The sequence below is a fragment of the Diceros bicornis genome, chromosome X (genome assembly GCF_020826845.1).
Source record: "Diceros bicornis minor isolate mBicDic1 chromosome X, mDicBic1.mat.cur, whole genome shotgun sequence".
NCBI lineage: Eukaryota > Metazoa > Chordata > Mammalia > Perissodactyla > Rhinocerotidae > Diceros > Diceros bicornis.
Window position 1 is genome coordinate 50,580,600 of NC_080781.1, and position 22,360 is coordinate 50,602,959.

General features: G+C 47.9%; 1 long non-coding RNA gene across 1 annotated transcript; it reads left to right on the forward strand.

Moving 5' to 3' along the window:
• Positions 1–21,182: 21,182 nt before the first annotated feature.
• LOC131400506 (uncharacterized) lies at positions 21,183–21,979 on the forward strand. The gene is made up of 3 exons (XR_009217365.1): positions 21,183–21,303; positions 21,513–21,603; positions 21,943–21,979. It is a non-coding gene; the product is annotated as an uncharacterized LOC131400506 (long non-coding RNA).
• The last annotated feature ends 381 nt before the right edge of the window (positions 21,980–22,360 follow it).

Consider the following 22,360-nt stretch of genomic DNA (forward strand, 5'->3'; position numbering starts at 1 on the left):
CGTTTAATGTCTTATTTCTTTAGCTCCTTATTTTCAATCATATTATATCCCTTTATTTTATAACTATAATTTAACTCAATTTGAGAGCCTTTGTATTTTTATAGAGCAATTTAAACCATTTACAATTGTGATTATTGATAAATTGGAATTTGAGTCTACCATTTAATTTAATTTTTAATTTGTTAGGCTTTCTCATGATATTTCTATTCTTCTACTGGGTGTCTTTCAGCTTTTAGGAACAACCATTTCTGCCTTTCTGTAAATGCTTAGAGTTTATCAGTTCCTATGTTCTACATTCCCAACTCCTCACCTTCCACTCCCCAGGTTGAGACTCTCTTATCTTAGTTCTGTGTTCTTATTTTCCCCATCAAGCAACCATGATTGGATGTAAGTATATATTTTATTGGTTACTTTGTTGACCACTATTTATTGTATCCAAATTTTTCCTCCTTTTTGGAAATATTTGATGCTATTTTGGAACTCATATGACAGTAAAATTTTGAGAGGAACCGAGTCTGAGATACCCCTTAGGTGCTGATGCTGAGGAGCTAGCACCTAGCCTCTTAAAGTTGCATTGGTGTGTCTGCAGAGTCAGGATGAGGTCAGAGATGTTTAAAACCATGGAATTGAATGAGGTTTCCTGGAGACACTGCAGCTGTAGAAGGGACCATGGCCTAGCCTAGGAGCAGGCAGTGTTTGCAGAGGTGCAGCTGAAGAGAGTCCAGGAAAGGGGACTGAAACGGTGGAGCATGGAGTCGCAGGAACCACGAGGGGAAAAGGGTATTGCAGAACAGAGAGGTGCTCAGCTGAGTCGGATACAGCTCTGATCAGAATGGAGAAAAGATGGCTGGACTCGGCCCCATGGGATCACTGGTGACCTCAGTCTACTTGAGAGAGTGGGAATGAAGCTGGTTCTACAGTGGGTGAACGGGGGCCATGGGAGGGCAATAGGGATGAGGCACTTAAGAGGTTTAGCCATGAAGGGGAGTCGAGAAAGTGGACAGTAGCCAAAAGGGAGGATGGGTCCAAGGGAGAGTTTTGTTTGTAGGGTGGAGATGAGCTAGCAAGTGTCTATGCTGCAGGTAGGACTGGATGGAGAGGAGGAGCCTGAGGGCCCTGGAGGAGTGTTCTGGGCCCTGAGGGGGTGCAGGGCTGGGCTCCGCTGCCAGGGGAGGTTCAGAGAGCAAGATGACAGACGTGCTGGTGGAAAGGGTGCTCTGTGCCTCTGCTCCTGTATTCCTGGAGTGTGAGGTGGGCAGTGGCTGAGAGTGGAGGGGCGATGCAGGATGTGTTAGCTCAGCGGCGGGGGAAGAGAGAGGGCGCCCTGGCTTGATCTCCATGGCCCACACGGAGCTGCCCACTTGGGTCCCCGGTCACCAGCTGCTGTCTCTCTTTAATATCTTCCTCAAAATGTCAGGTCTTTTGATGGTCCCCAAGGCTATTATTAATTTGTTCATCACTGAAAGAATCTTGGGTCTTTTTTTAGGGTCTCTACATGTGTTTATTCAATCCATTATCTTTACCCAATCCCTTTGTTTTTGGACAGATTCCATACAACAGAGCAACTTGACCAGTGGCCTGCAGGTTCCAGGGTTCAGGAGGTTTGTTCTCCAGAAAGCCAGTGCTGATTGTAATTCTCACCGGTGCTCTATCTCTGAGCCCGCTCTAACTGTGGGTGTCACGATGTTGTAAATCCTAGGATAGTCCTATCAGGGCCCATCGTTGGCATTTCTGTGACCAGTGAGGACGAACATTTTTCCATGTTCATTATCTGTCACTTCCCTGACTGTGCTGTTGCCTGCCTTGCTCACTGAGCTCCTAACCTTCCTGATGGACCCAGGACGTTCACTCTCTATCCAGTACTCAGTGTGCCCCTTGAGTACTTGCTTCAAAAACATCTGTTTTCTTCACATTCTTTGATTCTTTGTACATAATCTAGATTTAATCTGGAGCTTTAAAATGTTTTATTGTGGAAAACCTTGAACATACACAAATTAAACAGAAAAGTGTGATAGCCTCCTATGTCCCTATTACCCAGCTTCAACATTTATCAATATTCTGATATTCTTGTTTCGTCCATATTTCTACCCACTCCCTATCTTCCATTGATTATTTTTTAATTCATAGATTGTTTTTTAGGAAAGTTTCAGATGGACAGAGAAATTCAGCAGATAATGCAGGACATTTCTCCCTCCTCCCCCGCAGTTTCCCCTACTGTTAACATCTTGCATGACCACCTGTGTTAGTGTGGTTCATTCCTTACAAGTGAGGAGCTGATGCTGCTACAGTGTTCGTAACCAAGTCTATAGTTTACATTAGGGTTCACTGTCTCGCTGTCATGTACTTGGATTTTAACAAATGCATAATCTCATGTATCCACAGTGACAGAGACTACAGAAGAGTTGGATTTCCCTAAAAGTCCCTGTGCTCGGCCTCTTCACCCCTTGCCTCCCAGCTCCTGGCAACACTGATCTTTATACTGTTTCTATAGTTTTGCCTTTTCTAGAATGCCGTGTAATTGGAATATACGAAAACTATGGAACAGAGTATATAGCCCTTTCCGGTTGGCTTCTTTCACTTAGCAATATGTATTTAAGGGTCCACTATGTCTTTTAGTGGCTTGATAGCTAATTTCTTTTTTTTTCCTTTTTGTATATTGAGTTAAAATATACATAACAAAAAGTGTGCCATCTTAACCATTTTTAAGTGTTCACTTGTGTGGCGTTAAATGCATTTACGCTGTTGTACAGTCATCACCACCATTCACACCCATAACTCTTGTAAATCTGAAACTCTATACCTACTAAACAATAACTCTCCCTTCTCCCCTCCCCCCAGCTCTTGTCAGCCACCATTCCACTTTCCATCTCTATGATTTTGACTACTCTCAGTTCCTAGTGTTAGTGGAGTCATACAGTATTTATCTTTTTGTGACTGGCTTATTTCTGTCATAATAACGTCCCCAAGGTTAATACATGTGTAGCATATTGCAGAATTTGCTTCCTTTTTAACGCTGAATATTATTCCATTGTATGGATATACTAAATTTTGTGTGTCCATTCATGCATCAATGGACATTGGAGTCTCTTCCACATTTTAGCTACTGTGAATAATACTGCTATGAACATGGGTGTACAAATATCTCTTCAAACCTCTGCTTTCAGATCCCTTGCATGTATATCCAGAAGTGGAATTACTGGATCATGTGATAATTCTATGTTCAATTTTTTTAGGAACATCCATACTGTTTTCCATAGCGGCTGCACCATTTTACATTCCTATCAACAGTGTACAAGTGTTCCAATTTTGCCTCATCCTGGCCAACACTTGTTGTTTTCTGTCTTTTCCATAGCACTCATCTTAGTGGGTGTGAGGTGGTGTCTCATTGTGGTTTTGATTTGCATTTCGCTAATGATTAGTGGTGTTGAGCATCTTCTCATGTGCTTATATGCCATTCATAAGTCTTCTTTGTAGAACTGTCTCTTCAAGTCCTTTGCCCATATTTGAATTGGCTTGTGTTTTAGTTGTTTGGTTTTAGGACTTCTCTGTATACTCCAGATATCAGTCTCTTGTGAGAAATATGATTTGCAAATATTTTCTCCCACTCTTAGGTTGCCTTTTTACTCTGTGGACAGTGCCTCTTGATGTACCAACTTATAAAATTTTCATGGAGTCCAATTTATCCATTGTTTTTCTTTCATTACCTGTTCCTTTGGTGTCATATCCAAGAAATCATTGCCAAGTCTGGTGTCATGAAGGTTTTGTCCTATGTTTTCTTCTAAGAGTTTTCTTATTTTAGGTCTTACATTTACGTCCTTGAGTTAATTTTTGTATATGGTGTTGGATGAGGGTCCAACTTCATTCTTTTGCATGCAGATATCCAGTTTTCTTCTTTTATTATTCTTTTTCTTGTGGCCTTCCATTGGTGTCTGCAAATTTGAGGAAGTAGGTACCTCTTCCACTCTTGACAGACTGGCTTTAGCAAACCAAAGCCTTCACAGTAAGCCCATCTAGGGGTCCTGGGTAGGCCATCTGGTGGTGTCCAGGGGCAGGCTTGCTGCTGGAGTCCTTGGGCAGCCTGGTACTGGGGTGAGTGGAAAGCCTGAGTCCATGGTATTGTGTCTGGCCCTGGGCACAGCTGAGACAATGAGTTCATGAGTAGCCCCACTGGAGCCTGATTTGGCAGGGCCTCATTGAGAGCCTGCAGCCACAGGAGTCATCCAGGGCCAGGGGAGTTGCCAGTGCTGGGATGAGCTGAGAGCCTTGGTTCACGGGAGCCTGCCAGGAGCCTTGTGCCATGAGAGACAGCTTGTGCTGGGGTAGGCCAGAAGTCTGGATTCTGGGAGCCTGCTGGGAGCCTGGGGCCACAGGAGCTGCTGGAGGCTGCAGAAGCCAGCAGGCACTGGGTCAAGATGGAAGACTGGGTTCATGGGAACCTGCCAGTGCCTGGTGCCATGTGAGATGCCTAGAGTTGGCAGGAACTTGGGTGAGCCAAGGTCTAGATTCACCAGATCCCACCAGGAGCCTGGTGCCAGGGATACCACTTGGGGTCACAGGAGCCACCTCGGGCTGTTGAAGAGGGCAGCCCCTAGGCTGAAACAGGGACTTGGGTTCCAAGGAGCCTGGTGAGAGGCTGGTGTCAAGGATGCTGCTTGGGGCCACCAGAGCTGGCATGTTCGAGGTTGAGCCATGGGCCTGGATTTGCAGAAGCTTACAGGGAAACACCTAGGTCCACAGGAGTCAGCCTGGGGCTGGGGTAGGCTGGCTCAGGGGTCTGTGGAGAAGACAGGCAGAGTGAAGAAGTCCTTTCTCGTTGGGAAGTGTTTGATTACGGATTCAGTCTGCTTATTTGTTACTGGTCTATTCAAGATTTCTATTTCTTCATGATTTAGCCTTCATAGGTTATTTCTAGGAATTTATCTATTTTGTCTAGGTTATCCAATTTATGAGTGTACACTAGTTCAGAATAGTCTCTTCTGATCTTTTTCTTTCTGAAGTATCAGTTGTAATTCCTCCTCTTTCATTTCTGATTTAGTTTATTGGAGTCATCTCTCTTTTTTTCTATATATTTTATCTAAGAGTTTATCAATTTTATTTTTTCAAAAAATGAAATTTTTCTTTTATTGATCTTTCATACTGTCTTTCATTTTTTTCCAATCTCCTCTCGGTGACTTCCATCCTTCTGCTTACTTTGGGTTTCACTTTTTCTTTTTCTATGCTGTGTGTTGCAAGTCAGGTTGTTTCTTTGACATCTTTCTTCTCTTAAAAGGTACAAATTTATCACTATAAACTTTCTTCTTAGTACTACTTTTGCTGCATCCTATAAGTTTTGGTGTGTTTATTGTTTCTTTTTGTATGTCTTGAGCTATATTCTAATTTCCCTTTTGATTTCTTCTTTGATCTAATTTTTTTTTGTGAGGAAGATCAACCCTTAGCTAACATCCATGCCAATCCTCCTCTTTTTGCTGAGGAAGACTGGCCCTGAGCTAACATCCTTGCCCATCTTCCTCCACTTTATGTAGGACGCCACCACAGCATGGCCTGACAAGTGGTGCGTCAGTTTGTGCCCAGGATCCGAACCTGGGCTGCCGGCAGTGGAGCACACACACTTAACTGCTACAGCACAGGGCCAGCCCCTGGATATACTTTTAAGTTTGAGAGTTTTTTGTTGAACTTCAAAGTATTATTAATGTTCCAGTTTTCCTTCTGTTATTGACTTCTGGTTTCATGTCATGTAAAGATACCTGGTATGATTTCAGTCTTCTTAATCTTGTTAAGACTTGTTTTGTGACCTAACACATGATCCGTTCTGTAAAATAGTTTGTGTGCCTTTGAGAAAGGTGTGCATTTTGTTGCTGTCCAGTAAAATGTTCTATGTGTGTCTGATAGGTCCATTTAGATTTTAATGTTTTCATGTCCGCTATGTCCTGATTTTCTGTCTGGATATTCTAGCCATTGTTAAAAGTGGGGTATGGAAGTCTCCTACTATTTGCAACTTATATAAGTGAGAAGTCTCTAATATTGAGAATATATAAAGATCTCTTAGAACTCAATTATAAAAGACCAGTCAATGAAAAAGGATAAATAACTGGAATAGACAGGTCTTCCAGAAATACATAGATGGCCAATAAGTACAAGATAGATGCTCATTATCATTAATTATTAGGAAAATGCAAATTCAAAGCACAGTGTGATAATATTTCACACTCAAAATGAAGGCTATATTCAACATAATGGAAAATAACAGGTGTTGGTAAAGATGTGGAGAAAAGGAAACCCTCATACATTACTGATGGGAAATTACAATGATGCAGCCACTGCAGAAAACATCTTGGCATTTTTTAATATCTTAAATCTAAAATTACGTTTGACCTGGAGAGGCCCATGGTAGATGTATCCACAAGAGCAAACTTGCCCATGGACATTCAAAGCAACATTGTTCACAATGGTCCAAAAGTAGAACAAACCCAAATATCTATCCAGTTATGACTGCATAAACCAAATGTGGCCTATTCATAATATATGATATTATAGAGCCATAAAAAGGAATAAGGTACTGCTACATGCTAGGCCATGGGTGAACCTTGAAACATGTGCTCACTGAAGCCATCCACAAAGGCAACAGATAGCATGATGCCATTTGCAAGAAATGCCCAGAATAGGCAAATCCATAGGGGGAGAAAACAGATGAGTTGTTTCCATTGGCTTAGGTTAGGAGAAAATAGAGTGTGAATGAGTATGGGTTTGTTTGGTGGTGTAGAAAATGTTCTGGAATTAGATAATTGTGATAGCCACATGACATAATCATTGTACTAAAACCCACTGAATTGTATATTTTGAAATGCTTAAAACGGTGTATTCTATGTTTAGCAGATTTTCCCCCATAAAAATTTTGAATTTTTTAAATTAATCAGGGTATTGGTTAATTTTAGGTTGGTTGGGATATTTAATAATGGTAATTAATGGAATTCTTAGGGGTAGAGCAGGTTGTAGCCAAGAGAGTAAACATCTGATGAGGGCTATAGTAACAAATCCTATGATTATACAAGCAATAGTCTAAAATTCGGTCCATTTCCCTTGTTCCCAACTTGGAGAGACCAGCCATGAAAATAGGTCAGTGATGTTGGGGGCCTTGGGTATCTGTTCAAAGATTTAGGTAATACTATGCAATATTTTAACCTCTTGGGCCATCTGATGGAGGTAGGTTTGAACTTGTATGTTGATGTACATTCAGCAAGTGGTTCTAGGAAAGGCACAAACCCCTCCTTCCTTGGCCGGTATAGAGGGTCTAGGGCCAGGCCATTTTCTAAAACCATTTAGGCAAGAGACTCATGAGACTCTTGTGCAACGGCTAGGATAGGTCCTTATGGATTAGTCCATGTGGTGTTAAGGTTTTCAATACTTCTTGGTTGCCTCAGTTTCCTGATTTTGTGTGGGCAGGGCCACCAAACCCGTGCCCAGTCCAGTCAGTCAATCCTAGTAGAACTGAAACACCCAGTGCTATAGGACTGACATTGTTCCTATCATTGGGTGGTAGACAGTCAGGGCAGGAAACTCAGGGGACCTGTGACCTGAGGGAAGCAGGCTGAGAGAGAGACAATGATGCCTTGCAGAATATAGCCTGGAGAAAGGTGCTCAGAGGGCTGGGGGAGAGAGAATCTCATTGGCTGGGAGCCTTGTGATATCAGCCCACAGTAAAACCCAAAAGTGGATGCTCCTGGTGTAAAATGTTAATTAGGTGTCTTGGAGGTAAAACCACTAATTTGCACCCATTCACTAGTTACCTGTGCTATATGATTTCAGCGGATATAATTAAAGTGTTTGTTGGACAAGAGCTGTTTGGGCCTAGGCAAAAAATCACCAAGGTGGCTTCAAAGTCTACCCCAATATGACCCCTCAAGGAGCAGTTGCGGCAGAAAGTGAGTGGAGCATTTTGAACAAAGTCTGGGGCAAAGATGATGTTGTTGGATGGATTTGGCTATAACTGAGTATCTCTGCAGGGTAAGCCCTTCAGCTGGGGTCAATAGGTGATTGGAGGCCAAGTGTCAGACCCTGCAACTCCTGATTCTCCAGGCATGGGCAGCCCTCTCAGCCCATAAATAGTGGTGGTGTTTGTGAATCATCTTGCTGGCAGCGTGGAAGGTATAGGAGACGTGTGGTGGGAGACGTCATCATAGTGTCGGAAGGAGCTGTGTGTGAGATTACAGTGTTGAGGGGGAAGGAATGGAGGCAGGTGCAGTGGGTGTGTGACCAACAATGGTCAGTGAAGGGACAGCCGGGGTGCAACTGGGGAAATCAGGGACCAGCAGAAGTCATGTGTTTAAAACAAGACAACAGGCCCAAATGGAGCCACTTAAGCTAAGCCCCATGTCAACAAGCTGAGACTTAATTAGACTTTTGGCTCTCTCAGGAATGGAATCTTAAACCAGTCAATCAGGAATCGTCTGATGAGCAGCAGGTAGGTCATCTTCCTGATAGAGCCCTGGCATCCCCTAAAGGAAGGTAACCTTGCAGTAACCAACCCACTTTTTCATCTAGTGTAACTTCCTTGTTCCCTGCACCCTTCTGCCTATAAAAGTCTTTCATTTTGTACAGTTCCTTGGAGCTCCTTTCTCTCTGCTAGACTGGATGCTGTCTGATTCATGAAATGTTGAATAAAACTAATAAGATATTTAAATTTTACTCAGTTTTATTTTGTTGTGTACCAGTTTGGTGGCAGCATTGGAAACCAAAGGAGACAGCTGATGGCTTCAGGGATGAGAAACACAGGCATTGGTACCCGCAAAACCTTTGAGTTCCCCATATTTCTCGCTGTTTTTGAGGGCTGTGAGTAAGTTCATCTCAGATCTGAGATCCACTGTCTTTGAGTTTAGCTCCTGATCAACTGGCTTTCCATTCCAGTGTCAATGGGTCAGTCTAGATTGACAGGATGCTCTATCAGAGCATCAGTCTTAGCCTTTGGCTAGTCCACAGTGCCAGACAAAGACATAGCACGTGAGCTTGAGCTGGCAGTTGATTCTACCATGAACCTGAGTCCCTGGCCCTTGGTTAGTCCACTGTCCCCATTTGTTGGGGTCTGCTCGTTGAGTCTGTAGTCACCATGTGTTAGGGTCTGCTGGTTCAGTCCATAGTTTTGCTAATGGAGAGGAGTGGAAGAAATCTGTGCTCCATGCACACCCAGTCCTTGAAAACTTCCCACGTGCATTTTACATGCATTTTCCCCTCTGTTGACGGTCGATGGGTTCTAAGGAAATGGTGAAGGCACAGTGAAGAGGAATTGTGGGTTTCCACATGACTACCTCGAGGAGTTCAGCCCCCTCAACCTGAACAGTCACCTGGAACTACTAGAAATGAAAGACATCCCCTCATCATGGATTGGAAGACTCCTTATTGTGACGATGTCTACATTATCCAAAGAGATCAACAAATCCAGTGCAGTCCTTATCAAAATCCCAAGGACGTTTTGTGCTGAAATGGAAGAAATCCCTTCCTAAAATTCTTATGGAATCTCAAGTAAGCCCAGATACCAAAAATAATCTTGAAAGGAGGTACTAAGTTGGAGGACTGATTCTTCCTGATTGAAAACTTACTACAAATCTACAGTATCAAAACAGCATTGTCATGGCATAAAGACAGACACATTTCCAATGGAAACAGAATTGAGAGCCCAGAAATTAACCCTCACCCATGTCATCAAATGGTGTTTCAAAAGGGTGCCAAGATTATTCAATGGGGAAGTCTTTTCAACAAGCTATGCAGGAAAAAGTGGAAAAGAATCAACTTGGACCCTTACCTAACACGATATACAGAGCTTAATTCCCAGTGGATCAAAGACGTAAATGTAAGAGCTAAAACTATAATACCCTTAGAAGAAAACATAAGACAAAACTTTACAAGATAGGATTTGGTAATGATTTCATGGATATGACACCCAAGGAGCAGCCAATAAAATAAGAAAATACACATGCTGTACTTCATGGATATTAAAAAGTTTTGTGCCTCAAAAGACATTATCAACAGAGCAAAAGCACAACCCACAGGATGGGAGACCGTATTTGCAAACCATGTATCTGACAAGGCCTTAATATCCAGAATAGATAGAGAACTCCAAAATTCAACAACAAAAATCAAACAACCCAAATCAAAATTGAACAAAGTACATGAGTAGACATTTCCTCAAAGAAGATCTGCAAATGACCGATAAGCACATGAAAAGATGCTCAACATAAGTAATCATTAGGGAAATGCAAATCAGAAACACAGTGAGAGACCACCTCACATTCATTAGGATGGCATCTATCAAAAAATAAAAAGAAGAAGAAGAATAGAACCAGTGTTGGCCAAGACGTGGAGAAGTTGGAACCCTTATGCACTGTCTTGGGAATACAAAATATATAGTTGCTGTAGAAATCAGTATAACAATTCCCAAAACAAAATTAAAAATGTAATTATATAGGACCCAGCAATTCCACTTCTGTGTATATACCCCCCAAAAGAGTTGAAAGCATGTTCTCCAAAACATATTTCAACACCCATATTCATAGCATCATTATTCATAATAGCTAAAACATGGAAGCCACCCAAGTACTGTAACTGAGGAAGGGCTCGCTGCCCAATGCACCTCTTAAGCCAACCATGGGATACTTGCTCTTGTAGAAGGGAAAAATCTTTATTACGAGGTTGGCCAGTAGGGAGACAGGAGACAAAGTTTAAATCCTTCTCCACAATGGGCTGTTGAAAAGGCCTTTTTAGGGCAAAGGAGTGGGTGTGGGAAGGTTGGGGGCTGTCCTAGGCATTTTGCACAAGAAAATTTTCGTGTTCTGTCCTACATCCCACATTCAAAAGACAGTGTCCTTAACATGTTTGGCTGGGGAGATCTTGGTCCCCCAGGTCATCCTCCAGTCTCTTGTGAAGTCACGGTTTAAGTCTTGTCAGCCGTCTTGTGGTCTCACTGGCTCAAACCAGTTGAAACTTGCGCAAGGAGGAAAAACGGAGTTTCTGAAAAGCAACACATGACACAAGACTAGATCCTTAGTAAATATCATATGGAACATGGCTTAAGAAAGTAGTCTCCAGAGGACCATTGATAAAAATCTTGCTGGGGCTCCATTTTATTTTGGGCTTGGTTTTGGGCCCGGCTATGGTATCTGTCCAGGGATGTATGGATATGCAAAATGTGGTATATACGTACAATGGCATATTATTCATCCTTAACAAAGGAAGGAAATTCTAAGATCCGGCACACCGTGGATGAACCTTCAGGATATTACTCTAAATGAAATAAGCCAGTCACAAAAATACAACCTTGTGTGATTTCCCTTCTATGAGGTTCCTGAAATCGCCAGATTCAGAGAGACAGAAAATAGAATGGTGTTTGCCAGGGGCTGGGAGGAGGAAGAATGGGGAGTACTACATGAATGGGTATAGAATTTCAGTTTTGCAGATGAGAATACTTCTGAAGATGGATCGTGGTGATGATTGCACAGCAATATTAATGTATTCAATACACTTAAAGTGTACTTAATGTATCGATGGACCCTGATGTCTTGTCCTGGTCAAGCACATGCTTGTGCTGTTGCTCCTCTTACCACTCACTGTACAGTTGGGAAACTGGCCCAGAAAGAGGCAAGTACTGGCTCAGACCACAGGAGGTAGTCAGGGTCCCAAAGACTAGACAGAGCTCCAGCTTCCTTGGCCAAGGCTCTGCCCCTTCCCTCAGGTTTCCTTTGGCAATGAAAGGCATTAAGATTCTAGGGGGTTTCTGCCCACCCCTCTCCATATGGGGTCATTTTCCTCTCCTCATCATCACATGTGCACAGGCACACCCACTCACACTGAATTCTCATGTGGGGGCCGTGGAGGTGCAGTCAAGAAAGAGCCGACACCAGGGTTCTGACAAGAGGCAGGAGGGAGAGAGGTTGGGGCAGCTCTCCCATAGGGCCATAACATCAGTTCTCCTAGATACGTGCCCAGGGGCCCAGAGATGAGCAGAGGAATCCCTAAGGTTCCTAGGTTTCTACCTGTGCCAGACCCGTCCCTGGCCCAGCCTCCTAGATAAGGTGGAGTGCATCCAGCAGGTGACTCCAAGGGTTCCATGCACTTGCAAAGTGTCTGTTGGACTAGGGTCTCTGTTGATGACCCACTGTGCTCTGCAATGCGGAGAAAATGCTTTCCACTCACATGAGACTGTTTAGAACTGTGGAGGCTTGGGGGCTTGGTTGGATGAGAACTGGGGATAAGGAAAAAGATGCCAGAGCACTGGACACCAAGTCTACAGACGAGAGAGAAGACCAGTCCTTGTACCCTCGGGGTCATCATCTGGAAGCAGCGGGGAGTCAGTGTCCTGGTTGAGGTTGGATGCCTCAGGAGTGAAGAGGACACCGGGTGGGGGACAGCAAGATGGGGGCAATGGTAGGCTCCCAAGATTCCACCAACTCCCTTGAAGGTGAAATTTCCTGCTCCTTTACACCTGGGACCCTGGAGAGCCTCTGCCTTGAGGAACCCGGAAGAAAGGTTCCTTTCTTTTTGGTGGAGTTTGGGAGAGGGTTGCAGTGCTAGTGCTGGCCACCAGGGGGCTGGCAACTTCTTGCGTCAGTAGTGGCCAATGAGTTTTTGCTTTTATTTTTTTCAGTTGTATTAAGATACACTTGATATACAGCACTTTGCAAGTTAACATTGCTGTGTGGTATATTTGAAAGTAGCTAAGAAAGTATATCCTAAAACTTCTCACCACCAGGAAAAAACTTTTATTTCTGTTTGGTGATTGATGTTAACTAAACTTATTTTGGTAACCATTACGTAATATATATACACTTCAAGTCCTTTCCTTCTGCTGTAAACCTGGAATTTACTTGGTGTCCACTGAACTTTACTTGCTCTCCTAGAGCAGCAAAGAGTCAACCAGAGGTCTTTCTGGCTGTCCCCCTGCCTCAGAAACAGCTTGTACCTCCTATTACTAGTGCTCATCTCCACAATCAAAGTTGGTCAGAAGCAGGAGGAGGGGTGTAAGATCTTGTCATGTACTCATTCAGCAGCTGTGCAATAAGCACTCACCCTGTGCCAGGTGCCCTGGTAGGCCAAAGTGCAGGATGAAAATGACCAAGATGTCCCTGCCTATCAGGAGCTCACACTCTAGAGGGGAAATGGACAAATCAAAGACATGAGAAAGAAAAGAGCAAGTGCTGTAGAGAAACACAGCAGGGGGCTGTGAGGGAGGGCTGGGCGTCACTGGGTAGGAGGGTCTGAAAGGCCTCACTAGTGTCACATTTTCTGGGGCCAGAATGACAAGAGGGAGCCAACCCTGCATGAGTTTGGGAACAGTGTGTCAGGGAGATAACACCACTGGTCCTGAGTCTCACAGGCAGAAGTGAGTTTGGCCAGAGGAGGTTAGAAAGGTGGCCAGTGCAGCTGGAAGGGGCCTGGGAGGAGAGAACAGGAGCTGGGGTGGAAGGTGGGGCCAGGGCCTGGTAGGCTGTCAGTTACCTTTCCCTCTCTGACTTCATTGCCCCTAACCTTGCATTTCAAAACTACAAATGTGGACTATCTCACAATTTGTGTGGATCAGCAATCAGGCACATTTTAGCTGGGTTCCTCTGACTCAATGAGTTTAACAGATTGTGGCTGTGGCTTCAACTGAGGCTCAACTGGTGGAGGACTGGCCCCCAAGTTCACTCTCAACGTTCAGGATTCAGTTTGGACTGAGACCCTGAGTTTCTTTCTGTCTGTTGGCCTGGGCACTCCCGTGCTTCTCTCCTCTATAGACCTCCACATTGGGCAGCCCCAAAACACTGTTATTTGATTCCTCAGTTACAGGGATTGGACAGAGTGAGAGAGAGAGTGATGGAACATGAGAGAGGGAGTAAGGGGAAGTGAGAGACATTCTTAGTTAAAATTTAGACAAGACATCTCATCACTTTGGCTGTTATTATGTAGAAGCCAGTTACTAACTACTTAGTGGTTCCACGGGAATGGCTATACCATGGGTGGGAATTACTGGGTACCACTGTGGAGGCTGCCCACCTCATAGGCCAAGATGAGGCACTTGGGTCTCATTCTCCATAAAACAGAAAACAATTGAATGGTTTTATGCTACAGGATAGCAGTATCTACATTTCCATTAGTTTCAACCCCCTCATGATGCTGACCTGAAAATGAGGCCAAGTTGGAAGCGACTGTTCCAATATCACATTACTAGAACCCAGGTCTGTTTCGAGTGGTGTTCTGTGCTACCTGTCACCCCTTCTTGTTATTCTTCCATCTCTAAGATTGTGCCTTAGGTACGTGTGACACCAACACAGAGGGGTAATAGATATTATGTCATATACACTGGGTGACATCCCTAGGATGTAGCCTGATCCCCATGGTGCAGGCTTGGAGACTTGGGAGGACCTGAGAGGCACAGGGATTTTCCCAGGATGCAGAACTGGTAAGAAAAAGGAGGTCTGCATTCATCTCTGTCTCCTCAAAGCTAGGACCCGACTTAGGTTTCCAAGGATCTGTGGCTAGGGCTGTGTAGGCTCCTTGTGTACAGTTCAGGAGATGACATGGGGGAGGAGGGTGAGCAGCCCGGGCACAGGGGGCAGCTCTGGACAAGTCTAATTGAGGGAAGGGACCCAGGTAAATGAATCTTGAAAAATGACCTCACTTCTTTGGTCATAGACCTCAACAGATCTTAGAACTCTTGTAACCAGGCACCCACAGCACCCCATCCAGCTCACTTGACTTGAGACAGTCCACAGGCAAAAATATTTTGTTGTTGTATCCCAACATTTGGAGGATCTGGGATCAAAAAAACCCAGAAAAAGAATCTTTTTGGTCGTTGCCGACGTTGACTCAGCCCTCATCCCTAACGCCTCTGGGCGTCTGGCAGGAGGCAGTGAAGGGTAACACAGGGCAGCCCAGGAAATGCTAGTGCAGGCCAGAACACAACTGTGATCCCACCTGATCAACCCCACAGCCCTTGACCCTCGTCGTATGTGTGTGTGTGTCTGTGTGTGTTTGTGAGGAGGGGAGAAGGCAGGGCATGAGGGGCAGGTCATTCCTGGGCAGGAGCTGGTTGTTAGGTGTCAGAAGCATGGTGGGTCTGTCATGTTCATACTCCAGGTCATGGCTGGCATCATGAGAAGGTGAGCTCCTCTACTCTTATGTTACCGAGCCATAGAGGTTTCATCGCCTTCCGTCCCTGACTACACTTCTTTGAAGGGATTCCCTCTGTGCCTGAACTGAGGAGCAGACTTTCTCTTGGGAGTTGACCCCAGTGGCAGTGTGCAAGCATCCCCTGATTCCTTCTGGCCCAGCTCCCAGGCAGTCTTTGCAGAACTCCACTCAGGAAGTCATCAAGGAGCTTCCCAATGGTTTCAACTCCACCAACTCACTAGACAAGGGGCAGGTGCACGAGGCCACAAACACCATCCAGTGCTGCTCTGAAATGAGAGCAGGAGCAGAGGGTCTCCACACTCAGGACCTTAAGATGACGGGGTTGGACCAGAACTAGGGAGGGAACAGACTGGAGCTGTCCATTTTTCAAGCTAAAGAGGATGTACATGCAGGTAACCTTGCATGTTTCAGAGCTGAGCTGCCATGACCCTCTTATGCTTGCCCGGTGTGAGCTTCTGGAGGCCACTGAGGCAGAGTCAGAGGGTAAGGGGAACTCCAGACTCGGTATTCCTGGAAGGGAAGTGGGATCTTTCCTGTGTTTAGAAGGACACATGGAAAGTCAGCTATGTGGGTGATCCTTTCTCTTTAGCCCACTCCAGTGCCAGCTGCAGAGCTCCAGCCAGTGGCAGAAGCAGAGCAGTGGGCAGTGGTGGAGGTAGAGCTGGCTCCAGCTCCATTGACATCACCAATTCTAGCGCTGGAGTCAACGTCCCCTCCACGAGCAGTGTTGGAGCTGGAGCAAGGGCCAAAATGGGCTCCAGCAGCAGTGGGAGCTACTGAGCTGGAGTCACCTGAACCATCATTTCCAGTGGTAAGTCCATCTCCACCTGTGGCTGTTAAGTAGTGTGAGAAGAAGCCTAACCTCATGGCCTTCCCTCCTAAGCTGGTGTTGGAGCAGTTGACCGTGATGGATGTGGTGAGCAGCTGGGCTGTCAGGGAAGAGTGGAGCAGGCCTTCCGTCTGCCATCGTTGCCCCAGACTTGATCCGGACTCCTATGATCTGGGCCCAAATCCCGGCTCCACCTCTTACCAACCGTAGGACCTGGGCAACTTTCTGAACCCCCAAGCCTTTGCTGTCCACCTGCAGACCATAGAGGTGGACATTAAGAAGACCTGCTGCACAGAGTGGCTGTGCCAGCTCCATGAGGTAGAAGAGATGGAAATCTGGGCAGGGCCTGGCCCTCAGTGGTGGAGGGGAACTCACTGTGTACAGCCAGGTCCACGGTGGCCCAGCCATCTCCTCAGGAGGCTCAACAGCCTTAGGACTTATTAGACACCAGATGTGTACTTCACTACAACGGAGACAGACAAGGCCTGTGGTTGTAGCTGCCATGGGGAAATGTGCATCAGAACGGGGAGTGAGACCAGAGGGTGCATCAGGGTGGTGGAAGATGCCCCATTGGGATGAGCCTAGTTGAGCCACTCTCTGGAACTTGGAGTTAGCCAGGACAGGCTGGGTGCAAATGCTCCTCTCCCTTCCATGCCAGTATTGGGTCCTGGGTCATCCTGTGCAGGGCGCACTCGGTGGACAGAGAAGAAAACCCAGGGACTCTCACAAGGCTCAGGCCACATCCTGAGCTTCCTGAGTTCCAGCTCTAAACTGTGACCCCTGTGTGGGACTTTGGGTGTTGTAGACACAGAGTTGGCCTGTGGCAGGGCTAGATGACACTCCCCCTGTTCCCCAGGAGCTCATCTGGAAGATGGTGCCCTTTCAGTGCCTGGGCTCCACCTGGGGCAAGAAGAACAAGCCTGGCAATGAGCACCTGGAACCCACCGTCCAGGCCACCGTCGACCACTTCAGAAGGGTGGTCAGCCTCGTCATCACCACCTGCCTCGGGGACCCTAGCATCATGGCCCAGGACAGGGCGAGGGTGGTGGAGCATTGGGTCCAGGTGGCCCAGGTATGCTGTGGGTGGCCCAGTGGAGCCCCTCTCTGGAGACTTGGGAACTGCCTCTCCACCTTTATCAGCTCCCAGGATTGCAGTGTGTGGTCTAAACCCCTGCAAGTCCCTAGGCCCTTCCTGTCTGGGGACCGCTGATCTTGACTTCAGGTCTCAGTGGGAGGATGCTCATTTCCTACCTGGCTCCTTCCCTGGGTGGAGCTAAACTCCTCCTCCCTGTGAGTGTTACTCTTTGGGTCCTAAATGTGCCCTTCTGGGGCTCCCTGAGCATCTGTCTCATCCAGGAGGGGATATTTAAATAGAAGCGGACTGAATCTAGAGCAAGAGAGGCTCCAGAGCCCGACCTCACAGCTCATTCTCTTCCCTTCCCCAGGAGTACGAGATCCTGGAGAACTTCTCCTTGCCCCACACTGTCATCTCTGCTCGGCGGAAAACCTCCACAAACCACCTGAAGAACACACGGGGGGAAGTTTCCTGGTGGGTAGGCCTCTCACCATAGGAGGACCAGGGTGGATGGGGGATCTCCTGTATGTCTGCCATTGGCCCCTCAGTCAGCTGGGAGCTCCTGGGAGGCAGCAAATGCTGGGGACAAGGCCTGGGCCTCGGCGGTTTGTCTCTAAGTCTCCTGGTGTCCTTAGTGCAGCAGTTCGGCTTCAGGACGCAGTTTCCCTAAATGTCAGGTACTGGGTTGAGCCACATTGGAGATTTTCAAGTGTTTATAGGAACAGAACTCTACAGCCAGTTGAAACTCAAAGTGGTCAAAACAGAGCTGCTTTGTAGAGCTGAGGAGTGGAGACCCCAGTGACCAACAAGAGAGCACCCTCCCAGTCCCATGAGACCTTAGTGCTCAGAGGAGCCCAGTGAGAACACTCCTCCAGGCAGGTTGAAATCGCTTGGGTTGTCAAAGAACAGGGATTTGTACTCAGACCCCTCACATTATCCTTAAATTTATCCTGCACTCTTTCGCCTCCCCTCAGGTAGAGCTCTGAAAATCTTAAGGAGCTCTATAGCCAAGAGGAGTCCTTGAACAGAGAACTGATGACCAAGGTAGAGTGGAGGCTGGGGGTCTGGAAAGAGAGGAGGGGGGAGAGGGGAGGGGCACTGGGCAGCCTGTGGTTTTGATAGTTTCTTACTTGAACTTTCTCTGAAACATTCCTGTCTATGTTGTCCAGGTTAACAAGCAGAGGGATCTGTTCAGCCCATGGCCAGCGGGGTGCCAATTTTGGGCAGGAGGCCCTGGTGATGAGACACAGTGGCGTTGGCTGGGCTGTTCCAGGAGGAGTTGCTGAGCTGGTGCCATCAGCAGGTTTCTGGCTTCCGTGCATGTCCTTCTTACCGGATGTAGTTTCTTCCAGGCTGTTGGGTTGTTGGGGTAGGTTTAGCCCTCAGCCTAAACTTGTCCTCAGGAATCCAGGCCCCTGATGTTCCTTCTGTCTTCACCACGTCTCCAAGGGGAGGGCACCCTGCCTGCCCCAGGGACATGCACTGCAGAGGATTCCCATGGCTCAGGTGGACAAAACAGGCTGCTCATCCTTGGGTCTGAACGGCTGGACCAGAGACAGATGTGTGTGCATTCTGGGACCCACCCCTGAACCTGTAGAGCAGTCACTCGACTCAACCACAAGAGTTTCACCTGAGTGCCTGGTTGGCAATGACATACGCCCCAAGTGGCTTATGAGAAGCGTCTAGGCAACTGATGGATTCTTAGTGGATCCTGCTAAAAGGAAGTTAGGAGCTTCATGTAAATGAGGAAGCAAAGCCTCCTGTTACCCCCTTCCCTGTGGATCAGAGGTGGAACCTTGGGGGTCCAGTTCCTGAGTGGATAAAGAAAGAGTTCAATGCAGGGGAATGTCCTGAGGGGTTCCTTGGGGAGGAGAAGGCTTTGGCATGGCATCTGGCCCAGCCTGGGGACCAGACACTCCACGGGACTGGGGCAGGCAGGAACCACTCAAGCAGACTCCCCAGACACTCCGTCCTCTCCACTGCTTGGCCCAGGACCCAGCTTTGAGAGCTCAGGGGACAGGACTGTTGTCAGTGGTGGTGCTGGAGGTTAGGTGAGGATGTTGGAACAGGGCCTCTGGCTGGGAGGGGCAAGTGGTCTCTCCTCTGTGGGCCCCTGAGCAACTCACTGCCCCTGTTTGGGCCTCTGTCTCCTCATCAGGGAAGGGAGGGATGGTGATTGTGTGGTACAGGTCTCACAGGGTGGTGATGAGGTAAGAGGGAGGAAAGGAATGTGGTAGCTTTCTGCCTGCTCCACCTGGAGGAGTGAGGGTGAGCACAATGATGACAGTCATGTGACACTGAGTCCTCAGGAGAACCTGTGAGGTAGCTGGAGTTCTCACACCTTCCAGGTGAGGAAACAGGCTTGGAGAGGCCAGGACAAAAGCCCAAGCTGACACTCACAGTGAGAGTTGGAGCTGGGCATGTTCTAGAATCACAACACCTTGGAGGGTGGAGTGGCATTGGTACCAGTTAACTCAAGTCAGATGTCCAGGGTTGGAGGCCAGTGGTGCTGGAGAGAAATGGGGCAAGGGGAGTATGGCCCTCTGACACTCTCTTTGACCCTGGCAGGCAGCGCCCTCCAAGTTTGCCCCCCCCCCGGAGATCAGCCCCCAGAGAGTGCGGGAGAAACAGCAGCAGCAGCAGCAGGTGAGTGTGCCTGTGGGGGAGGGGTTCTGCCTTCCCAGCTGGAGGCCTCAAATCAAGAGAAGAGGGCCCTTCCTCTTGGTGCCACAGTGCCTGAATCTCTCAGTAGGAGTGACCAGGAGGAGGGCTTGGAAGAGCTGGTGCAGGATGGGTTTGTTGTGGGGAGGGCCAGGGACTACATACCCTGTGATTTTCCAGAAGCCGGCCCTAGGAGGTCAGGAGGAGGAGGAGTGTGGTGTCCTTGGGGTGTTAAGGGAGGAAGAATTGAGGGGAGACTGCTAAGGATCCTAGGCTGCTCCCCGTTGGAAACCTGGGGTGGACCAGGAGGCTGAGGGTGAGGACTTTTGAGGGGAGTGTCTGCAGGGGGCCGACTTGAAAGCAAGGGCTCATCCCACCCGCACCCCGATGTTACATAGTGTCATCCCCTATCTTGGCACTTTCCTCGGTGACCTGCTGATGCTGCATCTGGTGATGGGTGATTATCTCTAGGTGGGTGAACCTGAGGACCAGGCAAGGAGGGCCAGGATCTTGAGCCTTGGGATGCGGGAACCCCCAAACTGAGTTCTGAGCTCTCAGCACTTGCACATCTCTCATGAGTGCCTCACAGCCGCCCCTGGGAGCTGGGGCATCAGGCCCATCTTAGGGATGAGTGAATAGAGGCTCCACCTGAGACACCCATTCCGGTTCCCCAGGCTGGGGAAGCTCAGAGCTGACTGATGACACAGCTGCATGAGCTTTCCTCTGAGCTGGACTCAGCCTCTGACTCCCATGCTGCCCATGGAGGGAGAGAGAGGTCGGGCCCCTCCAAGTCAGGCAGCACATAAGTGGCTGAGCAGTGCCTTCTGCCTGAGGCCTCAGCCTCCAAGTCTCTCATCAGAGAGGGTTGTACTGCCAAGTCCCTAAGCCTCACCACAATGTCCTCCTTCTCTGGAGCCCAGATCCCAGCCTAGGTCCAAGTCCTGTTTTCTCTGCATGCCTGGCCCCCTCTGGGGACCTGGCAGTAGTGCAACATGAGAAGGGGTGGGCATAGGTGGCTAGTCAGGCTAGGGGGCTCTGTCTGATGGACTCTGGCTGTCTGCCTTCCAGGGAAATGAGATCAACCTTGAGTAAAGGACTGATGTGTGCAGCTGTGGCACTCCCTGCAGGGGAGGGGAAGGAGGAAGAAATCAGAGAACCTCTGGGCAGAACAGTCCCTGGCTCCACCCCCTGTATCTTACATTGAGTGGAAGAGTTTGATAACAGAGAAGTGGAAGATCCATCCAATTGGCGGGTGGGTTGTGGGGAGGATGGCATCAAGGAAAACTTCCTGGAGGAGGGGCTGATTATTCCCATTCTGAGAACAGGTAGAGCCTGGATGGAACTGGAGGGAAGGACGGTTGATAGGACTGGTCCCCTGCCCCACACCTCACCCTCCACAGGGCCCCTGAGCATCCCCCACACACCCCCTGTCTGCATCCTCTCCTTCCCTCTCGTCTCAGGAATACCGAGTCATGAGGGAGATCCTGCTGCTCCAGGTGACTGCAAAGAATTACAACCTAGAGCCCGAGGAGTGATTTGGGGCCTGGTTCCAGGACATGGAGCTGCTCAACGAGAGTGATAGGTGAGGCCGGGCAGGAGTTGGGTTAGGGCAGGGGTGGACTCTCCCTATTGGCCAGTCCAGTGAGCCTGTCTCTGTGGGCCCCCGGTCAGCCCCAGGCCTTATTGCATGGCAACATCTGGGACATCCAGACTCCAGCTTCTGGGCAGGCGGTGGGGGGACACCTGAGATGTGGCTCCTGGTAGGCTCACAGTTGCGTCTCTGTCCTGTAGCTACAGCCTGTCCTGCCAGCTGGAGCCCCAGACCTAGTTGGCCAGCAGAATACTCAAGGCCAAGAAGAACCAGCCATCATTAAGGTCAGGGGTGAGTGAGTGTCTGGGCTGGGGTGACTGTCTGGGCTGGGGTTCAGTAAAGCTTTGGGCTAAGCATGGCCTTGGGGATACATATAGCTGGCACTGGGATCCCAGCTCCACTACTGAGCAGTCCTGTGACTGAGGTGACTCTCTTCAGCTTCCTGAGAATCCATTTCCTCCTCTGTGAAATAGGTGATACTAAATGATCACTCATGTGGTAGGTACATATGGGGTACTGGTGGTTGACAGCACTGAGCACAGCGTCTGGAGCACCCAGTGCAGTGAGGACAGGGTGGGGGGCCATGATTCTGAGGGAGGCCCCCAAAGATAACCCGACTCTTCTATTCAGCCCCCAGGCCCCAACACCAAGCCCCGTACCAGTGGCCGTTCACAGCCCCATCCTCCACAGTGGGGACACAGCTGGGATGCTTGCGATGCACCAGGCCAGCTCCTCCCACCTGATGGGAAAGGGAGCATTGTAGGCTGATTCCTGGGGCCCCTGAAGCCAAAGGGATAGGAGACGACCCCACCCCACTCCCTGACATCTCTACCTCAGCACCTATTCAACCATTGGGGACGGACAGTAGTTATTTGTTGTAAATAATAAATGCCATATTTGAATATTATATGAAAGTCCTGTTCCCTTTACAGCCTGGGAGTTGTGGTGTGGTTCTGTCACTTTCTGTGGCCATGTAAGTGAGACACAGAATCTCGCATTTCTCCTTGAACCAAGAACTCTTCCGGGTCGTCAGCTTATTGTATGTGGG